Source organism: Rana temporaria, chromosome 13 (assembly GCF_905171775.1).
Source record: "Rana temporaria chromosome 13, aRanTem1.1, whole genome shotgun sequence".
In the NCBI taxonomy this organism is placed as follows: Eukaryota; Metazoa; Chordata; class Amphibia; order Anura; family Ranidae; genus Rana; species Rana temporaria.
This window is the reverse complement of record NC_053501.1, coordinates 26,477,741-26,501,126: the sequence shown is the minus strand read 5'-3', so window position 1 is coordinate 26,501,126 and position 23,386 is coordinate 26,477,741. Positions and strand designations below refer to the sequence as shown.

Here is a 23,386-nt window from a genome sequence, read left to right as displayed (position 1 = left end):
GAGAAAAACTACCTTAAATTGTTCAAACTGCGACTGCAAGGTCAAGACCTTAGGCCCAATTCACACCAGCGGTGCAGCTGAAGGCAGCATTTCAGATGGAGGTTCTCTACCAGCTGTTGAACCAATATACCGTATATCTATGGTCTGCTGTGGCTTGAATGCAACCTTCTAGGTTCTTGAAAAAAAATGTAGGTCTCGAGAAACTCTTGTTAATATAAATTAATCAGGGGTCAGGGGAAAAATGTGCTGCTGACTCTGCCAAGTGGCTTTGGCCTTTAAACTATGCATCAAGTAGGAGTTCAATCAACCACAGAACAATAAACTCCTAGCAACCTCTGGAGGAACCCTAGTTGAGAATGACTGTTCTTGGTCATGCAAAGTAAGGTCAGGTTCAGGAATATGTGAAATGTGAACATTCACCCACTTTCAGCACTAAATCCAGAACAAGGTACGTAAAGTTACTGCAGTTTTAAAGGTAAGATTACTGCAGTTTTAGCAGAAACCTGTCAGCTTGACTTAAAGTGGAGGTTCACAATTTCTAACATTAGATTGATGCTCATTTTGTCTAGGGGAATCGGGTAGTTTTTTTTAAATCGAAGCCGTACTTACCGTTTTAGAGATACATCTTCTTCGCTGCTTCCGGGTATGGTCTTCGGGACTGGGCGTTCCTTCTTGATTGACAGGCTTCCGACGGTCACATCTATCGCGTCACGATTTTCGGTGCGCAGGCGCCGTATAGAGCCGCACCGACGTTCGGCTTCTTTCGGCTACTCGTGACACGATAGATGCGACCGCCGGAAGACTGTCAATCAAGAAGGAACGCCCAGTCCCAAAGACCATACCCGGAAGCGGCGGAAAAGATCGCTCTCTAAAACGGTAAGTACTGCTTTGTTTTTTAAAAAACGACCCGATTCCCCTTCACAAAACGAGCATGAATCTAATCTTACATTTTTTTTTAGGGTGAACTCCCGCTTTAAGATACTTTAATTTGATCCACACTGGTTTAATAGTGGGGCTCCTTTTACACCACCCCATCATAACCTTTCTAGTTATACCTAGTACAAAGTAATAAATAAAAAGTCTTTGTTTAGGCCAGTGATTTGAATGTTCTCAGCCTAAAAGAAAATTTAAGGCAAACAACCGTAGTATGGACATGACATCAAGCTCCCCGGCTGGTGTATTTTGGAAATAAATGGAAAATTCAATGCATTGTTTCATATCTCCCTTTTTCCTTGTGGTATGTTTTACAGCATGCCCTCCAGCTCTGCATTATGGTCTCGTATATCTATGTACTTTTCCGTTCGCAATTTATTACGTATGTGTATAAAACATGCATTTTCCTAAATCCTAGGTGTATAATGCCATTCAATTTATCATCATGCATTGTTGAAATAAATAACACTTCACGGTGATATGAGCCACATGGTGTACAATATTGAAGGCTAAAATTAACTCATCAACCCTTGTATATATAATGTACTGTATTCGACTTTTTTATTAGCATACAATATTTAGACTGCGTCCTCTCACAGCCGGACCCTTATTCATCTTTTGATTTGTACTCTAAGGGTAGGAGAAAACACTGATGTTTTTATTTATGTTTTGACCTATTTTCTTGTTCTTATTCTTTGCATTAAAGCAGAAAATTGTGGGACTGTGCATGCAATTTTTTTCCCCATTGGAATGTTTGTATAATGTACTTTTTTTAGTATAAATCCAGCCGTTTTAAACTTGGATGCTGTTTTGTTCTGTTATGGTATAATTTTACTTGCCAGAAGCAAGTAATTATTATTACAGGAGTTTTGAGTGCCAAGTACAAGTGTATATTATATAATTGGCCAAAAACATGATGAGCTCTATAGTCTATACTTGCCCCCAACTTCACTTGAATCCTAACGAATACCCTAACCCAGTGTTGATAAACCTTGACACACCAGTTGTTTTGGAACTTCATTTCCCATGATGCTCATGCACTCTGCAGTGTAGTTGAGCATCATGGGAAATGTAGTTCCAAAACATCTGGGGTGCCAAGGTTTGCCATCACTGCCCTAACCTATTAATTTATCCACTAACTCTTGAGGGATTTCTAGTACCTAGCTTTCCCAGGAGCCACCAGCAAGACATCCTGATGTCACGGCACCTCCAGAAAGTAGACATGCTTTTTTTGGCAGTTGTTTTCCAGCATATCCACTTTAATGGACCATGCTAAGCAATATATTTCAGTTAGATTTTTTACATAGACTCTAACCAGTTTAATTTAGCTTTGGGTAGTGTAGGGAAGAGTTATCACCTGTTAGGTTTTTATTGTAGCCTGCCAAAATTCGAGCTGTGGGTGGCACTGTTGGCACCACCTGACTCAACAAATCTTGATTTTTAAATCAACTTTTGTCAAAGGAGCTGGGTGAATAATTGTTGCTTGAACAGTTAATACATCCAATCAGATGCAGTCACTGTTTGGGTATTCGGATAGCTACATCTGCTGGTTGCCAAAATACAATAGCTGGTAAGGAAGGTTTCTTCATTCACATTGTTTAACAGAGATAGATGAATCTGTTGGGTTTCTATTATTTGGCCTGTTGGATGAGAGAAATCTATGTGTGTAGCTTTACTCCTTCCTATTCTGGTGACAATGTTATCACCAGACAGAAAGTAAAGCCGGATGCACACTAACCCTGCCGGTTGCACAAAAAAAACTGACGTGTCTAGTTGGAAGCCGCTGTACTAACCATGCAAAATTAGTCCAGCGATCTCCCACGCTGAGCTATTGTTTTCTGACAGGGGGACAGCCCACCCACCGGAACACACCGATCAGAGCGCTCTACCATTGGCTGAGAGTGCTGCTCGGGTTTCCAGACAGGAGGTGATGGGTGATCTCTCCAATGGGGACAAAAACAAGTTGTCACCGGGGTAGAAAGTGCAGGGAAAATCTCTCTAATGGAGTCCTTAACTCAGAGTCTAACCCTTGCCCACTCTATCCAAAAGGGAAAAAATGTGGGCAGGGGATGCAATTTACCCTCCTAGGACACAACCCTAATGTAACACAGCTCTAACATTAACCACAAAATACCATATTTACTCATTGTTTTAAAAAAAAACATTCCCCCACTGTTAAAGTGGTTGTAAACCCATTCATATACCCAGTGAAGTAACTAGCCTTGTTTATCTGCAGTCTTTACTTTGCAGTCTTTACTTTTGTACATCCCTTCAAAAATGCTGATTTTAGAATAAATCTTTCTGCATTTTTCAGTATTACAGAGGAGGGAGTGGAGAGCTGCAGTTAGAGGTCTGAGACACTGTATGAGAGCTTATTGGAGGAAAGGACCCCCCCCCCCCCCCATTCACAGCAGAAGAACTGTGTTGTAAATAGACCCTCCACAAATTGTATCTCATGTGTCAGGAAAACTTTAAGAAGTGGCTTATGCTGATAACAAAGGAATGAAGTACAAGAGAGAAACAACAATTGAAGCTTTAGAGTGAGACAAGCAATCACTACACATATATGTGCTTTATTCAGATCTCATGACTGAGCTTTGCAACCATTTTAAACAATACAGCCCTCTTGGTGCCAAAATAAAGTTAAGCATCTTAAATCTATTAAGGGAGCCTTTTAATACTGAATCTCCTCCTTTGATTGTGTTAACAATTACACTACATGACCATAGGTTTGAAGACATCTGGCCAATCACACCTTGTTGAACGTCCCATAAAAAAACATGGACGCTAACATAGAGTTGCCCTCTAATTCCCTTTGGGGCTACAACAGCCTCCCCTTTTCTATGAAAGCTTTCCACAGGATTTTTGATGTGGGTCTGTGGGAATGTGTACCCATTCAGCCAAAGGAACATTGGTAAGAGCAGGTACAAACGTTGGATGAGAATAGATCTGGCTTGCAATTGGCACTCCAGTTCATTCCAACGACATTTAAAAGGGCTAACATCAGTGCTTTTAAGCTATTTAAGTTCCTCCGGTACAAACCTTGGGGCAGATCCACAAAGAAATTACGCCGGCGTATGGATACGCCGGCGTATTTTCAAAATTCCTGCGTCGTATCTTTGTTTTGAATCCTCAAAACAAGATACAACGGCATCTGGGTTAGATCCGACAGGCGTACGTCTTCGTACGCCTTCGGATCTTAGATGCAATTTTTCGGCCTCCGCTAGGTGGCGTTCCCGTCGTAATCTGCGCTGAGTATGCAAATTAGCTATTTCCGACGATCCACGAACGTACGCGCGGCCGTCGCATTTGTTTACGTCATTTCCGTTCGGCTTTTTCCGGCGTATAGTTAAAGCTGCTATATGGTGGTGTACTCGATGTTAAAGCGGGAGTTCAACCATTTCTTTTTTTTTTTTTTTTTTTTTCCTTAGCTTCCTGCTCGTTCGGTCTAGGGGAATCGGCTATTTGTATTAAAATATGAGCTGTACTTACCCGTTTTCGAGATGCATCTTCTTCCGTCGCTTCCGGGTATGGGTCTTCGGGAGCGGGCGTTCCTTCTTGATTGACAGTCTTCCGAGAGGCTTCCGACGGTCGCATCCATCGCGTCACTCGTAGCCGAAAGAAGCCGAACGTCGGTGCGGCTCTATACTGCGCCTGCGCACCGACGTTCGGCTTCTTTCGGAAAATCGTGACGCGATGGATGCGACCGTCGGAAGCCTCTCGGAAGACTGTCAATCAAGAAGGAACGCCCATTCCCGCAGCCCATACCCGGAAGCGACGAAGAGGATGCATCTCGTAAACGGGTAAGTAATGCTCATATTTTAAAACAAATAGCCGATTCCCCTAGTAAAAACGAGCAGGAATCTAAGGATAAAAAGTGCCCTCTAAGGGTGAACCACCGCTTTAAGTACGGCCGTCTTTCCCGCGTCTAATTTTGAGAATATTACGTCGTTTGCGTAAGTCGTCCGTGAATGGGGCTGGATGCCATTTACGTTCACGATGAAAACAATGACGTCCTTGCGACGTCATTTGGAGCAATGCACCCTGGGAGTTTTGACGCAGTTCGTTCGGCGCGGGGACGTGCTTCATTTAAATGAAACACGCCCCCTTCTCGCCGCATTTGAATTCTGCGCTCCTACGCCGCGAGAAATACACTACGCCGCCGTAACTTACGGCGCAAATTCTTTCTGGTTTCAAACCAAAGCCAGGTAAGTTACGGCGGCGTAGCGTATCTCAGATACTCTGCGCCGGTGCAGATCTTTGAGGATCTGCCCCCTAGTCTTTATGGGGATGGCTTTAGGCACAGTCCTGATGGAACAGAAAAGGGCCTCCCCAAACTGTTGTCACACGGTTGGAATTGCACAATTGTCTAAAATGTTTTCATTTACTGTAGGATTAGCAGCACCTTTGACTCAAAACTCCTGAAGTTAATAATTTGAAAAAAATAAAAAAAATTGTGGCCATAGAGTGTTTAACAAGAGTGCAAGTGGAGAAGGGTGCCTTTTACTTGGGGGTCCACTGCTGCCAATAGGTTTGTAAATTTCTCAAAGCATAAAAAAAATTCTAGAGCACCAACAAGGCCATAAAATAATATGCCATTCGCCTGTATCATTCATAACACTCACTAAACAAAACATCGATAAGAGGCCTCCGTTTTACAAATTGGAAATCTCCGCCATAAAATTTATGGTCCCCAAATTCCAAGCGCAGACCGAATGCAGCCATAGCACGGTACCCTTGGGTAATGATTTGCTACATAAATATGTATGTGTCGCCTTGAAGGGCTGAAAACGTTGATAATAAAGATAAACTAAGTATATATAATCACAATAGATGTTCTCTTTTTATACGACTCTATTTGCAATAAAACGAGATCCTTCGATATAGGAAAATTGCTAGGTTGGGAAATAATTGAAAGCAGCTTGGGCAGCAACACAAAAACAGGAAAATCTCAAGAGTAATATCATTTAGTAAGTGGTTCACATGTCAGATTTTTTATTTGGCTGTAGACTGGTAGCTGGATCAAACAGTTACACTATTATGTAGCAGATCTTTTTTTTTTTATGTTTTATGGTGTTCTAGATGTCTTTTTCTGTAATACTTTAGAAAGAATGTCCATCGCAAGCTGTAATATATGGGTCATTTTATTTAGTCTTGTGTCAGGCAACATGCGGTTATTTACTGCGATGGTGGGATTAATTTAAGTCAGCAATGTCATACAAGGACTCGCCGACACTGAATCATATAGTGTTAGTTCTACTTTTTAATGGCTTTCACTTAGAAGGAGGCTGTAAAACAGAGGTTAACCTCTTCACAGCAATGCAGGTCTCAGGACGCAATAGTGGTAAACACAAAGGTTTATATTCACTTGATCAGGCTTGTTCACTAATGTTAAATCAAGAAGTACGGTAGCTCATACTAACCAACCAGGTCAGATCAGGTAAACGATCACTTCTGATCATTGAGTATGATTTATTGCACTTTATTCATTGTACAATAAGCACCCTTAATTTTCCTTACCTACACTCCTCCAATTCACTGATAGAGCACCCTCAAATTCCTCTATAAGTTTTAGAAGTTTGAATCCTAAGCCTCGTACACACGCTCGTTTTTGCCGAGTAAACCGTGCGTGTGTACGAGGCTTTGAGGTTTCTCGTCTGGAAATCTGCCCGATGAGAAAAATAAAGGGCCAGATTCATAAAGAACTGCCGCGCCGAACGTTCTGCGCATGCTCCGGGGTAAAATTTCCCGACGTGCATTGCGCGAAACGACGTCGCCCGTCGTAATGTTTTGAATGGCGACGTGCGTAACGTACTTTCGTATTCCCGGACGTCTTACGCAAAAAAAAAAAATATTGATATTCAACGCGGGAACGACGGCCATACTTTAACATGGCTCGTCTAAAGTTAAGCCATGAAAAAGCAGGCCTAACTTTGCGACGGGAAAAACCGACTAGCGACGACGTAACGAACGCGCGTACCTTCGTGGATCGCCGTAAAAGCTAATTTGCATACTCGACGCTGGAAAACGACGCGAACTCCACCCAGCGGCGGCCGAAGTATTGCATCCTAAGATCCGAAGGCATACGAAGCCGTAAGCCTGTCGGATCTTAGCCAAATGCCGTCGTATCTTTGTTTGTGAATTACAAATAAAGATACGACGCTGCAAATTTGAAAATACGCTGGAGTATCAGCAGATACTCCGGCGTACTTCTTCTCTGAATCTGGCCCAAAGATCCTGCTCTCTATTTTCTCATTGAGATTCTTGTCGGCCTGTTCCCCAACAAGAAACCCGAGCGTATGCTCGAAATTACTTTGACGCACGCACGGTAGCTTCCTAGGCATAGGTAGGGTGCAGCAAGATGGCGGCAACGGCATCGAATGTGACGAGCACATGCAGAACCGCAGTTCTTTTGAAAGGAGCGTCTGTACACTCGGGCGGCAAGAGATTCTTGCCAAGAATCTCGTCAGGAAAAACAATGTTTTTTTCCTGACAAGATTCTGGCCCGTGTGTACGAGGCTTTAAGCCTCGTACACACGACCGAGTTTCTCGGCAAAAAACAGCAAGAAGCTTGCTGGGAGATATTTTTTTTGCCAAGGAAACCGGCCGTGTGTACATTTTCGTTGAGGAAACTGTTGAGAAACTCGACGAGCCAAAAAGAGAGCATGTTCTCTATTTCCTCGACTGGAATGGAGAAACTTGCCTTGTTCTTCGACAGCCTAACAAGGAACTCGACAAGAAAAGCGATGTGTTTCGCCCGTCAAGTTCCTCGGTCGTGTGTACGAGGTTTAAGGCTGACCTGTTTGGTAAATGTATGTATAGCTAAACGTTTCTGATTTTGAATAGAGTAGGGAAAACCCCTATCAGATTATTTTTGTTGTCTGGGTCCTTCTGAGGAGATTTCACTTTGATTCTTATCCTAGAGACACAACAACGAGATTCTGGCCCGTGTGTACGAGGCTTAACACCGGATTCAGAAAGCTCTTATGTCAATTTGGCAATGGTCACTCAGGAATCAACCAACCAAACTTTGGGTTGTGTCACAGTTAGGGATGCACCGATACCATTTTTTCTACAAGTACGAGTACCGGTACCTTTTTTTTTTTAGTACTGGAAAATGTCCTCCAACATTCTGCCCGTGTGTACAGGGAAAAATTGCTAAGGGAATACCAATAACAACACAAGCATTCACCTAATTTGCAATTTTTGTCTTGCTTTCTGTGTCATTGTTGGAGGTTTTCTGACAGGAAGTGATGGGAGCTCTCTCCAATTGGGACACAGACAAAAACAAGTTGTCACCGGGGTAGAAAGTGCAGGGAAAATCTCTCTAATGGAGTCCTTAATTCAGAGTCTAACCCTTGCCCACTCTATCCAAAAGGTAAAAAATGTGGGCAGGGGATGCAATTTAACCTCCTAGGACATAATCCTAATGTAACATAACTCTAACATTAACCACAAAAATCTACAAAACAAAAGAATCAACCACCGAACTTTGGGTTACATCACATTTAGGGATGCATCGAGTACCGGTACTTTTTTTTTTTTTTTAGTACTCGTCGATAACTTTTTTGATTACACTTCAGAAATGATACAAAGCATTGAAAAAATATTTACAAAGCATTTTTTCAATTTTGCACTCTTTTCAATGTGAAACATGTAAAAATATGATAAAGGTGTAAAAATATTAACGACAAAAAGTTTGAATTATAAATAGTTTATAAAATAGAAGTGAACAGAAAAATAAAATTAGCATCAAAATAATAATTAATTGGAGAAAGAGAATAAGGACTTAATAGGGCTGGTTAGAGTAAATTAAGGGTTAATAGGGGGTTAAACAGAGGAACAATTTAATAGCTTACTTGACAGGTTGCTTTAAACTGACTTCATTTCCAGAGAGAAGTTCATCCCTTTGATTTGTAAGGCTGGGTTCACAGTGCAATGCCAAGCTGCAGTTTCAAAAGCAAGCAAAATCTGTTCTTTATTAAGAGAGGTATGGAGTCCAGAGAGAGAGATATTATTGTGCCGATGTACAAATCATTAGTAAGAACTCATCTAGAATATGCAGTTCAGTTTTGGGCACCAGTTCACAAAAAGGATATCAGGGAACTGGAGAAAGTGCAAAGAAGGGCAGCCAAACTGATAAGAGGCATGGAGGAAATCAGCTATGAGGAAAGATTATAGGAACTAAGGGGGAACATAAGGGGTCCATATAGTGAACTTGGTGTTGAATTATTCACTTTAGGGTCATCACAGAGGACAAGGGGGCACTCTTTACATTTAGAGGAAAAGAGATTTCATATTCAAATACAGAAAGATTTGTTCACAGTAAGAGATGTGAAAATGTGGAATAGACTCCCTCCAGAGGTGGTTCTGGCCAGCTCAGTAGATTGCTTTTAAAAAGGCCTGGATTCTTTCCTAAATGTACATAATATAACTGGGTACTAACATTTATAGGTAAAGTTGATCCGGGGAATACCCAATTGCCTTTCTGGAATCAGGAAGGATTTTATTCCCCTGTTGTAGCAAATTGGATCATGCTTTGCTGGGATTTTTCGCCTTCCTCTGGATCAACTGTGGGCAGGGGCGGACTGCCAACTCATGGGGGCCCGGGCAATTGGAGATTATGGGGCCCCTAGGCAATAGATTATGGGGCCACACAATACACACACACATACAGTATACATACACAGTATACACACACAGACACACAATATAGACACACAGGCCCAGATTCACAGAGATCAGGCGCACATTACGCCGCCGTAGAGTAACCAATGTACGCTACGCCAACACAGCGCAGAGAGGCAAGCAATGCATTGAGCAAGCTTTTGCTCCCAACGCTGCGCCAGCGTAGCGTAGGATTCGAAAGCGTATACCGGCATAGGTGGAAGTGGGCGTGACCCATGCAAATGAAGCGTGACCCTATGCAAATGATGGGCTGAGCGCCAGACAGATACCTATCACGAACTGCGCATGCACCGCGACGTGGACGCGTCCCCCTGCGCATGCTCACAACCACGTCGGAACAACTGCCTAAACTACGCCGGATCACTGCGTACGGCATGAACGTAACCTACGCCAAGCCAGACACACGTCCAACGTAAAATACGCCAGCTTGTGTTCCCTGGTGCAGACCTTTGCATGTCTGCTGCTGGGTTGCACCTCCTTTATGGGGAATAACTTTACGCCGGACGTACAACTTACGCGCACCTCGACCGGTGTTGGGCGCACGCAGGTTCGTGAATCGCCGTTTTTCCCTCATTTGCATGTTTGAATGGCTAATCAATGGGAGCGGCACCATACTCCCAGCCTAAATGTGCGCCCACCCTACACCGGTGTAAGCAAGATACGTCGGCGGGGTGTAGCCTGGTTTTAGGCGCATATCTGTTTGTGGGTCTGGCACACAGATACGACGGCGCACATTTGCATTTACGTCGGCGTATCTTGTTATACGTCGGAGTAAGTGCTTTGTGAATCTGGGCCACAGTATATATACACACAGAATACACATACACACACTGAAAACATACCGGAGAGGCGGGGCAGCTATAATCTTGGGATTTTAAAAAAAACACAGATTTTTACATACTGTCCCTGGTTTTACTGAGGCTGGCAACCCTGATGGGGCCCCCTAGTGGCATGTGGCCCGAATGGTCAGTCCGCCACTGACTGTGGGTATAGGATTGTGTATATGGTATTGTATGATTTTTTTTTCTTTCCTTGGTTGAACTAGATGGACTTGTGTCTTTTTTCAGCCTGACTAACTATGTAACCATGTAACATCTTATATAGGTGAAAATTGTAGTCCAGATAGGAAGATTTTAAATGTCTTTAATGGTATATTTAACAAATCAAAAAGAGAGCAAATAAGAAAAGTTCATCCTTAGAACTGACATACCATTTAACCTTGCCCATTCAGGTTTCTAAACAAAAAAACGAAGAGCAACGTGTACAAAGTGTACCATCCTTCATCAACCATTCAGAACTGATCTTTCCTTTACCTTAAAGTGGAGGTTCACCCGGAAATGTACATTTTTAACCTTAGATTGATGCTCATTTTGTCAAGGGGAATCGGGTAGTTTTTTTTAAATCTAAGCAGTACTTACCGTTTTAGAGAGCGATCTTCTCCGACGCTTCCGGGTATGGGCTGCGGGACTGGGCGTTCCTATTTGATTGACAGTCTTCCGACAGGCTTCCGACGGTCGCATTTATCGCGTCACGATTTTCCGAAAGTAGCCGAACGTCGGTGGGCCGGCGCAGTATAGAGCCACACCGACGTTCGGAAGCTTGTCGGAAGACTGTCAATCAAATAGGAACGCCCAGTCCCGGAGACCATACCCGGAAGCGGCGGAGAAGATCGCTCTCTACAACGGTAAGTACTGCTTCGTTTTTAAAAAAACTACCCGATTCCCCTTGACAAAATGAGCATGAATCTAATGTTAAAAAAAAGTTTTCGGGTGAATTCCCGCTTTAACATCAGTAAACTGAAATGCGATTGGTTGCAATGAAATATATAATATGTCTCATTATCTCATTATCAATACTGAGCATTTCTTTTATACTGGCATCAGATCTTGACACTTGCATTGTCTTTACTTAAATCTCCTTCATTGGGCTCTAACGCCCACTTTAACAGATAAATTGATCATTTTTACCTTGAAGGGTAACTACACTCTCGAAAGTAATTAAACTTTATTACTTTAAAAAAAAATGTTCATTTTTACATGCCACTCAAGTAAAATGGATTTTCCCTGAAGTCTGATTTCGATCAGCACTGAGACATGTCCTTTCAGCACATGAATGAACAGTGAAATAATACCTACTTAAAACGTAATTAGGAAAAAGTCTGTTTAAGGGATTTAAAATCCTTAAATGATACTGTCTGATGTAGTTTGGCAGTACACGCGATCAGTCCATCCGATGAGAACGGACCGATGGACCATTTTTTTCGGTTAACCGATGAAGCTGACTGATGGTCGGTCGCGCCTACACACCATCGGTTAAAAAAACGATCGTGTCAGAACACGGTGACGTAAAACACAACGACGTGCTGAAAAAAACGAAGTTCAATGCTTTCAAGTAGGCATGTGCAAAAGGGAAAAATTTGTTTTGTTTCGTTTTAATTCGTTATTTAATTAATTTCGTTAAGTTAGATTCATTACATGTGTTAAATTCGTTCGTTTTCGACCGAATTCGAAAATTCCGGTCGAATTCGAAAATATTTCGACCGGATTCGATAATATTTCGATCGGATTCGAAAACAAATTCTATTCGAATCGAATTCGAAAACAATTCGATTCGAAAACAAATTTGAATGAAAATTGAAAGCAAATTTGAATCAAAATCTAAAAAATATAAATCGATTTCTAAAAAAGAATACAATAAAATAGAATATAAAATAATAAAACAATAGAATGAAAATCAAAGAATAGTAAAGAACAGAATGGAATTTAATAGAATGTAATCAAATACAATAGAATATGACCTGGCTTCTTCTATCTATCTTCTATCTATCTTCCATTTTCTGAAATTCAAATAGAATGAACTCAAATTCGAATAGAAAAATATCAGAAGAGTAGAATAATAAAATATATATATATACCGTATTTATTTATTTATTTATTTATTTATTTTATTCTACTCTATTCTAATATTTTTCTATTCGAATTTGAGTTCATTCTATATGAATTTCGAATTTCAGAAAATGGAAGATAGATAGAAGAAGACAGTTCATATTCTATTGTATTTGATTACATTTTATAACATTTTATATTCTATTTTATTGTATTCTTTTTTAGAAATCGATTTATATTTTTTAGATTTTGATTCAAATTTGCTTTAAATTTTCATTCAAATTTTTTGTTTTCGAATAGAATTTGTTTTCGAATTCGATTCGAATAGAATTTGTTTTCGAATTCGATCGAATTTCGTCCGCGGGTTTTCGATTCAAAAACGTTCGTTCGGATTCGGTTAAATTCGTTAATATTACAATTCGGGAATTCGTATGCACCCGAATGTCCGAATAATGAAAAATTTGTCCGAATTTTTCGATTCGGAACGAAACAAAATGCACATGCCTACTTCCAAGCATGCGTCGACTTGATTCTGAGCATGCGTGTATTTTTAACCGATGGTTGTGCCTACTAACGATCGGTTTTGACCTATCGGTTAAGAATCCATCGGTTAAATTTAAACCGATGGTTAAATAACCTACAGTATGGGGCCCACACACGATCGGTTTTGACCGATGAAAACGGTCCATCAGACTGTTGTCCTCTGTTTAAGCTATCGTGTGTACGAGGCCTAACACTTTAGTTTGTCCAAGGAACTTTTACCAGTAATGGGCAGGTGAGGACTGTATATGGAAGTATCTGTTTGTGGCTAACCAATTTTTAGGCAGGCCATAGATGAGTCAAAAAACGATTGTTCTGACAATCAAAAAAATGAAAATGCTGCATACAATTGTGCCATCATTTGTATTTTTTATTCTTCTAAACAAAATCCAGCATGATGGATCAGGCACTTTTGATTGTGGCATAGAAATGGTATGTCGCAGCTGGCACAGTAATGATGACTGGACTCGTCTATGACCTGCCTTAGATGTGAACTCAAAAGGTGAAAAAGTCAGTACTAGAAAAAGACAACCTACTACCAGCTGGCATAAAAAAAATATACAAACCTATCTAAACTTTTAGGTGGATTCAGAGAGAGTTAGGCCGGCGTATCAGTAGATACGCCGACCTAACTCGGAATCTGCGCCGTCCTAAGTTTAAGTGTATTCTCAAACTGAGATACACTTAAACCTAGCTAAGATACGACAGCCTGCGCCGTCGTATCTTAGGGTGCAATATTTAGGCTGGCCGCTAGGTGGCGCTTCCGTTGAGTTCGGCGTAGAATATGTAAATGAATAAATACGCCTATTCACGAACGTACGTGCGCCCGTCGCAGTAAAGATACGCCGTTTACGTAAGGCGTTTTCAGGCGTAAAGTTATTCCATCAAATAGCTGGACTAGTCACTGTTAAGTATGGCCGTCGTTCCCGCGTCGAAATTTGAAAATTTTACGTCGTTTGCGTAAGTTGTCCGTGAATAGGGCTGGACGTAATTTACGTTCACGTCGAAACCAATACGTCCTTGCGGCGTACGTTGGCGCAATGCACACTGGGATATGTACACGGACGGCGCATGCGCCGTTCGTAAAAAACGTCAATCACGTCAGGTCACCCCCCATTAACATAAAACACGCCCCCTCATCCTAACATGAATTAGGCGCGCTTACGCCGGCCCTATTTACGCTACGCCACCGTAAGTTAGGAGGCAAGTACTTTGTGAATACAGTACTTGCCTCTCTGACTTAAGGCGGCGTAGCTTAAATACGATACGCTACGCCGCCTTAAAGTTGCGCGCCCCTACCTGAATCTAGCTATTTGTGTGTAATGCCACGCTGAAAATTGAAATGATAACATATGTGAACAAATGAAAACACTCAAGCCTCGTACACACGCTCGGTTTTCTCGGCAAGAACCAGCAAGAAAACAGCTGTCAGAGCTTTCTTGCCGAGTATACCGAGCGTGTGTACGAGGCTTTCAGGTTTCTCGCCAAGAAAACTGCCCAGAATCTAGATGAGAAAAATAGAGAACATGTTCTCTATTTTCTCGTCGTGAGATTCTCGGCAGTGTTTTCCTGCCGAGAAACCCGAGTGTGTGTATACTTACCTCTCCATGGAAACCCGCGCATGCTCGAAATGACTTTGACGCGTGCGCGGTAGCTTCCAAGGCATAGGTAGGGTGAAGCAAGATGGTGGCGACAGCATCAAATGTGACGAGCGCATGCTCGTCGTAGTCGATGACGTCACCTCGTTCGTGCCATTCAAAAGAACGGCGGTTCTTTTGAATCGTACATCTGTACACTCGGCCAGCAAGAGATTCTTGCCAGGAATCTCGTCAGGAAAAACAACGTTTTTTTTCCTGACCAGAATCTGGGTCGTGTGTACAGGGCTTAAGGTTTGGACCCCTTTACTAGCTCATTATATACTAGAAGTATGGGGTACAAATAAATGTCTAGCAGAGGGGCCTCCAAACTTACTAAACAAAGGGCCAGTTTACTTTAGGCTGCATTCACATTATTGGGAATTGGATGCGGGTTTCCACACATCTAATTTGCATGTCAGTGACCGTCTCTCAATGGAGCCGGTTCACACATCTCCAAATTCAGCCAAAACTTTGGACCGAAATCGAACCTGAAACAGTGAAATAGGATGCACCGGACCTCTGCTGTGAGTCGATCCGTGCTGCAGTGTTAACCCAGCTTCAGGCATTAAAGCGGAGTTCCACCCTAAAAAGAAACTTTTTATTAACAGCTTGCCTTTAATGTAAAAAAAAAAAAATCTTAAATTTTTTTTTTTTACTCACTTGTATATGACTGTTACTAGGCAGATTTCGTAATCTTCCTAGTTCCTAGTCCGCGGTGGTTCAAAACTTCCTGTCCTAAGACCCCATTGCCTCCTGGGAAATGATGACACTCATTTCCCAGGAGTCTCTAAGCATTACTGTGCCTAAAAATCATGTTATTTCCATACAGGAAATGGCGCGATTAAGGCGGACCACATCGCCATTTTACAATAGGGAAGAAAGCCCTGTGTTCTGGCATAACATTGTCATGACAACGGGGCGGGACTTTCCTCCGTCGCCGCCTGTTGTCATGGCAAAAATCCAAACTAACGGCGCTACGAGCGCCGTTATACTGTGCATACACTGTGGCCAGTGAGTGTATAAAATGCCTCATCTTTGGTAATATGGGAGAAATAGTGTCCCATTGTTGGTGTCCGTGGGAAGAATAGTGCTTCCTCATTTGTATCAGTGGAAGGAATAGTGCCCCATTGTTGGTGTCCGTTGGAGGAATAGTGCGCCATCATTGGTGTCAGTGGGAGGAATAGCGCTCCATCATTTGTATTAGTGGAAGGAATATTGCCCCATCGTTGGTGTCTGTAGGAGGAATAGGGCCCATCATTCCTATCAGTGGGAGGAATAGTGCTCCATCATTAGTATTAGTGGGAAGAATAGAGCCCCATTGTTGGTGTCAGTAGTAGAAATAGTGCTCCATCATTGGTGTAAGTGGAAGGAAGAGTGCCCCATTGTTGGTGTCAGTGGGAGGAATAGCGCCCCATTGTTGGTGTCAGCAGAAGGAAAAGTGCTCCATCAGTGTCAGTAGGAGGAATAGCGCCCCATTGTTGGTGTCAGTGGGAGGAATAGCGCCCCATTGTTGGTGTCAGTGGGAGGAATAGTGCCCTGTTGATGGAGCCAGTGGATGAAATGGTGCCCCAAGGGCCTGATAAATGCAAGCAATGGCTGCATGTGTCCCCTGGGCCGCAGTTTGGAGAACGCTGGCCTAGCACATTAAATGTCAACTCTCAGAGCAGGTTGCCGGCATTCGCTCACTTACTGCTTACACACTGGTTGGCTTACTTTTTTATCACAATACCCCAACACTTCATATTCCTGATATGTGGCTGCTGTATCATGTACTTGTATGATAAAGTATCCTGTTCTCTTTGTATTGCTTACTTTATGTACAATCCCTCTTGGTGTTCCTGTCAGGCCCTCTGCTTTCCTATTAAAAACTGACCACACTAGGCAGGAGAGAACACCGTGATCAGTTCTCTAGCTATGCTGGGAGCTTAAGTGTACTCTCCTCCAATGATTAGACTTGCCCTGACTCGCCCCCACTGCACAGCCATTCACTGGAAAGCTCAGTGTACTGCTGCTTCTCCTTCCCCAGCTCTTATGCAGCTGAGAACAGAGGGAATGTGATCACTTATCAAAAACAAAAGGGGGGGAAGGTATGTATAATGTTTTTGTTTTTTTTTATACAAAAATGGTTTGCCTTTCTTTTCTATTTTAAACTGAATGGGTTGTTTTACAAGTTGATCACTTTAAGCCTTTGTAAACAAGCGGCCAGATCCACGAAAGAATTACGCCGGCGTATCTCTTGATACGGCACGTAATTTCAAATTTTGCGCGTCGTATCTTTGTTTTGTATCTACAAAACAAGATACGACTGCATCTCGGATTGATCCGACAGGCGTATGTCTTAGTACACCGTCGGATCTTAGGTGCAATTTTTCGGCGGCCGCTAGGTGGCGTTTCCGTCTAATTCCGCGTAGTGTATGCAAATTAGCTTGTTACGGCGATCAACGAACGTACGTCTGGCCGGCGCATTTTTTTACGTCGTTTGCGTTTGGCTTTTTCCGCCGTATAGTTACCCCTGCTATTATGAGGCGTACTCAATGTTAAGTATGGCCGTCGTTTCTGCCTCGCGTTTTGAATTTTTTACGTCGTTTGCGTAAGTCGTTCGCGAATAGGGATTTGCATAGAATGACGTAACCGTCTTAAACATTGGCTTGTTCCGGTTTCATTTTGAGAATGCGCACTGGGATAACCCCACAGACGGCGCATGCGCCGTTAAAAAAAAACGTTGTTTACGTCGGGTCACAGCGTATTTACATAAAACACGCCCCCATTACATCCATTTGAATTCCGCGCCCTTACGCTGCCAAAGATACACTACGCCGCCGTAACTTACGGCGCGAATTCTTTGAGGATTCGAAAAAAAAAAAAGTTACGGCGGCGTAGTGTATTTTAGATACGCTGCGCCCGGCGGAAAGATGCGCCGAGGTACGTGAATCTGCCCCAAGGTTCCTTTTCCTTACATCCTATAATAACTGGCTGTCCACTGCTCATGATAGCAATAGAGATAGCCAGTGCCATACAAGCGTACCCTGATTTAATTATACCACCTATCCTGAATATGAATCTACAGCCACAAGCACTTGAATCTGACTGCCAAGAATAGGCTAGAAAATGAAAATGGAAAAAAAAAATCACAGAAATTAAAAATGGAATTGTTTAAAGGTATTGCTTAAGCTAAAGCGGAATCGTAAGAATTCTTAATATAAAAAAATAGCAGAAGAGACATGTGAAGGTCCTTGAGGGCAAAAAAGAATATTAAAAAAGAGAAATGAAACTGGGAAAAAGAGGTGAAAAATATGCAGAAAATGCACTGAACCGAACCAAATGTCCTGCAGCAAAGGTAATCTCCTTAAAGGGAACTCTGTCTGGGCTGAATTACTTTTATGCATGTTTTCCATCTCAGCAAATGAGACTTGGAAATGGCTCTGACAGTACGATATTAGCACTGTGATCCAGAGCGTACGCTTTTAAGCCATTTGAAAGCAAATGTTAAATTTATTGCATCTTAGAGGACAATAAAAAGGAAGGAAAACGTTCTATTCCAATGTAATAAAAGGTTACAGTTAACATCGCAATGAAATGCTAAAACTGGATCTACGGGGGGCAGTGTGCGACTGTGACAATAAACACATCTAATGTCAGGCTATCATGGGAGAAGCGCAGGGGTTGGCCTCCTTCTGAAAATGCTAGTTGTCTGCATGGGCGTCCGCAGAACTTTTTCCAGGGGGGGGGGCATAATTTTACGGTCACCTATGCTCCGCTTCTTTGACAATGTCATGAAGGGGAGGGGAGGGGCTTAGTCATTATCCCATAAAGCGCAGGCATGTGCCCATGATATGCAGCCTCACTGTGCTGATCAAATGTACAATACAGAGGGTGTACAGTATGGGCTAGATTCACATAGCCCGCCCTAACTTTGCGGTGGCGTAGTGTATCGTCTTTACACTACGCCACCGTAAGTTAGCAAGGCAAGTACATGATTCACATAGTACTTGCCTGCTAAGTTACGGCGGTGTAGCCTAAAGCGGGCGGGCGTAAGGGCGCCAAATTCAAAATAGGCTGAGGGGGTGTGTTTAATGTTAATTTTGTTTGACCTGACGTGATTGACGTTTTTTTGGAACGGCGCATGCGCCGTCCTCCTACATATCCCAGTGTGCATTGCGGCAACGTACGCCGCACGGGCCTATTGGTTTCGACGTGGACGTAAATCCCTATTCACGGACGACTTACGCAAACGATGTAAAATTTTCTAATTTTGACGCGGGAACGGCGGCCATACTTAACATTACTATTCCAGCTATTTGATGGAATATCTTTAGGCCTGATAATGCATTACGTAAACGGCGTATCTGTACTGCGTTGGCCGGGCGTACGTTCGTGAATAGGCGTATCTAGTGATTTACATATTCTACGCCGACCGCAAGCCGTCGTATCTTAGATAGGTTTAAGTGTATCTCTGTTTGAGAATACACTTAAACTTAGGTTGGCGCAGATTCTGAGTTAGATACGCCGGCCTAACTCTATGTGAATCTAGCCCGAAGTGTATATAGAAGGGGTGGATGATATTGGTTTATAGAGGAAGGAAGGTGGGTGTATACAGCTCTATATACAGGACAGATGATGTATATCTGCAGTCAGTGATGATGGAGGAATACAGGAAGGAAGATGGGTGTATATAGCTGTATACAGGACAGGGCAGATGATATGATCTTTCCTATATCTGGCACCCCCCTTCACTGATCATACCTGTATGCACTCAGCTGCCCCGCTCATCTGTATATATGTCAGCCCCCCCCCCCTGTACACAAACAGCCTCCTCCCTTCACTTGTACTCACAGCCCCCACTTGTAAGGTCACGGTGGTCTTCCTTCTCCCAAGTCCTGTTTCCACATGTCCCTTTGAAAATACATTACAGGCAGAAAAGCAAACACGAGGGCGCACATACAGGAAGCAGCCAGAGGTGGCAGTAAAGAGCTCTGTAAGCTCCGTGACACTGATCTTGCAACAGCTGTGGAGCCGACTGCACAAACACAGAGAGAGTCAGCACAGCTACAGATGCGAGCATGGCAGACCCTTGCCGATTCCAGGGGGGGTCACTCGCCCCCCCCTTAACCCTATGAGCCCATGGTTGTCTGGCTGTAGCCCGGACCCTCTGGCTTTATTATTCTGCAGGTCACTGATCTAGAACAAATATGTAGATTGAAAAAGGTCAAACTTTTCTGCTTACAGTCAAGGCCAAAAGTTTTGAGAATTACACAAATATACATTTTCACAAAGTCTGCTGCTTCAGTGTTTTTAGATATTTTTGTCAGATGTTACTATGGGATACTGAAGTATAATTACAAGCATTTCATAAGTGTCAAAGGCTTTTACATTAAGCTTTCTACATTATAAATAGGGGGGTGAGGTGGCACACGCTAAAATTAAAGGAGTTGTAAATGATTTTTTTTTGTCACCTTAATGCAATCTATGCATTAAGGTGAAAAAACATCTGATGTTGCTTGCTACACCCAGAGGGACGGAACTCCCACGTTCACATCCCAGTAGAAAGTGGCCAACCAGCAGACCGAGCAAATTGTCCTACACATAGTGCAGCATATTGTACAATCTATTATAGCTCATAGGAGTGTTAATAGCTTAAAGCGGGAGTTCACCTGAAAAAAAAATTTTAACATTAGATTCATGCTCATTTTGTCTAGGGGAATCGGGTAGTTTTTTTAAAAATGAAAAAGTACTTACCGTTTTAGAGAGCGTTCTTCTCCGCCGCTTCCGGGTCTTCGGGACTGGGTGTTCCTATTTGATTGACAGTCTTCCGACAGGCTTCCGACGGTCGCATACATCGCGTCACGAGTAGTCGAAAGAAGCCGAACGTCGGTGCGGCTCTATACGGCGCCTGCGCACCGACGTTCGGCTACTTTCGGAAAATCGTGATGCGATTGATGCGACCGTCGGAAGCCTGTCGGAAGACTGTCAATCAAATAGGAACGCCCAGTCCCGCAGCCCATACCCAGAAGCGGCGGAGAAGATCGCTCTCTAAAACGGTAAGTACGGCTTTGTTTTTTAAAAAACTACCCGATTCCCCTTGAAAAAATGAGCATCAATCTAAGATTAAAAATTAACTTTTTGGGTGAACCTCCACTTTAATACATATTGTGTTAGAATCAATATGGCACCCCCCCCCCCCCTCCTCTCTCTTTTTTCTTCCCTCTGGTAAAGGTTACAAATATATATTCATACATATACACATAGGTGTGCGCAGACCATGGCATTAGGGTGTGCACCCAAAGCTCAAACACATGTGTGTGTGTGTGTATGTGTATATATATATATATATATATATATATATATATATAAATATATATATATAATCTCAGTGGATGGTGTCAGTAGGGAAGAAATTGATGTAGTTTATTTTTTTATCATAACTTTTTTTATTATTTTTCACAATTTTATTTAATAATATATTATTATTATTATTTTTTTTATGTACAATTTTTTAGAAGCTCCATGTGGGGGCTTTGGTGAGATATCAGAGGTCTAAACAGACCCCTGATGTCTCACTTTTAAGACAGAGAATCTGTGCAGCACAGTGTGATTAGGGTGTGCCCAGGCACACCTGGCACACCCTGTGTGCACGCCTATGCATATACATCATCAAGCCAGAGAGTGTCCAGGTCACCCCAGAAAGAGACAAAGACAAGTTCAGGCCAAAAAACCTACCATCGTATCTCTCCCTCCAGGTCCCTGTTCCTGGGGGTCGGGCAATCGCTATCATCTGATCTGTGTTGGTAAGGTGCCCCTGGCTCTCCTATCGCGCCCATCCTGTAACCCGGAAGTGCTGGTGTTTACTGCGTTCCAACCCGCACTTCCGGCTACACATGATGCAATTCATAAGATTACTCTTCATAACATTATATGCAAAATGCCATCATAAAAACTGAGGCAGCAGACTTTGTGAAAATTAATATCTGTGTCATTCTCAAAACTTTTGGCGACAGCTGTACTTGTCAGTTACTCAAAGTCTTGAAGCATAGGGGTCAGAGTGATGGCCAATGTGCTGGCATTTACAGCAGAGGCCAGCAATGGCAACCTCCATGACTCTCTCATGACAGGTTCCCTTTAAATCCTTTCAATCAGCATGCTTTATGGCAAAGGTTACATATACAGCAGATGACAAATGTTTAGTTGTAGGATATCATTGAGTCTGTAAGAGGTTGAATCCCCTGGCTGTGATGCTCTTTTGCAGATGCCGTCATCAATTTTACGAAGGAAGCCTCTAGATAAAGCAGAAGTTAATGGCCATCAGAAACCGGAAAGGAGGGTGCGTTTTAGAGATCCAGAGGTAATCTACTTGCATGGTAAGGAAACAATACATAGCAATGTGTTAGTGTATCTTCACGTATATCTAATTGTACCCAGCAGGTGGCAATATAGAGCTTACTGAAACGTGCATAGCCGTTTCCCCCTACCTAGATAAAATGTAGTTTTCAGTCCTTGGTAATTGTTCTTCTATGTAAATCAAAAACATATTTACCGTAGTTCATAGAGTTCAGCATTGTGATCCCCTATCACTGTGTGTGTGTCGGGTATTTCTGTGTGATACTGCTCAAAGAACCAGCAATGTGCAATCCAAAAGCTTCCAGCCATGGTGTAGCTGTCCCTTTAAGATTTGGACAAGGTCTATGAGTAATCTGTGTATACAACAAAGGACAGGGAAGCACAATCCTATTCCTAGCGCAGTTAACTTCTTAATTGACAAAAATAAAAACAGCAATAATTGCACTCACATGTTCTCTGTAGTGTGTGTTATATGACATCTGCCCAAAGAGCCATGTGCCAGCTGCCAGCCCTCCATAGAGAATACAGCCATGTGGCCCTAGTCCACTGGGCAAATGCCTGATGTGCCCTATAGCCAGTCCAGGTCTGCATCCGAGTCTTTATATCTCAGCCTGTGTTCTTTTTATCACCTATATACAGTACAGACCAAAAGTTTGGACACACCTTCTCATTCAAAGAGTTTTCTTTATTTTCATGACTATGAAAGTTGTAGATTCACACTGAAGGCATCAAAACTATGAAGTAACACATGTGGAATTATACATAACAAAAAAGTGTGAAACAACTGAAAATATATTTCATATTCTAGGTTCTTCAAAGTAGCCACCTTTTGCTTTGATTACTGCTTTGCACACTCTTGGCATTCTCTTGATGAGCTTCAAGAGGTAGTCACCTGGCGCAGCACCCCATCACTCTCCTTCTTGGTCAAATAGCCCTTCCCCCGCCTGGAGGTGTGTTTGGGGTCATTGTCCTGTTGAAAAATAAATGATGGTCCAACTAAATGCAAACCGGATGGAATCGCATGCCGCTGCAAGATGCTGTGGTAGCCATGCTGGTTCAGTATGCCTACAATTTTGATTAAATCCCCAACAGTGTCACCAGCAAAGCACCCCCACACCATCACACCTCCTCCTCCATGCTTCACAGTGGGAACCAGGCATGTAGAGTCCATCCGTTCACCTTTTCTGCGTCGCACAAAGACACGGGGGTTGGAACCAAAGATCTCAAGTTTGGACTCATCATACCAAAGCACAGATTTCCACTGGTCTAATGTCCATTCCTTGTGTTCTTTAGCCCAAACAAGTCTCTTCTGCTTGTTGCCTTTCTTTAGCAGTGGTTTCCTAGCAGATATTCTACCATGAAGGCCGG

General features: G+C 42.7%; 1 long non-coding RNA gene across 1 annotated transcript in view; it reads left to right on the top strand.

Annotated features, from left to right (window-relative positions):
- Nucleotides 1-23,386, top strand: part of LOC120920570 — a 47,492-nt gene that overhangs the window by 20,958 nt on the left and 3,148 nt on the right. The window contains exon 2 of the long non-coding RNA XR_005744740.1: nucleotides 21,927-22,038. This is a non-coding gene — a long non-coding RNA (uncharacterized LOC120920570). The remainder of the gene's footprint in view (nucleotides 1-21,926; nucleotides 22,039-23,386) is intronic.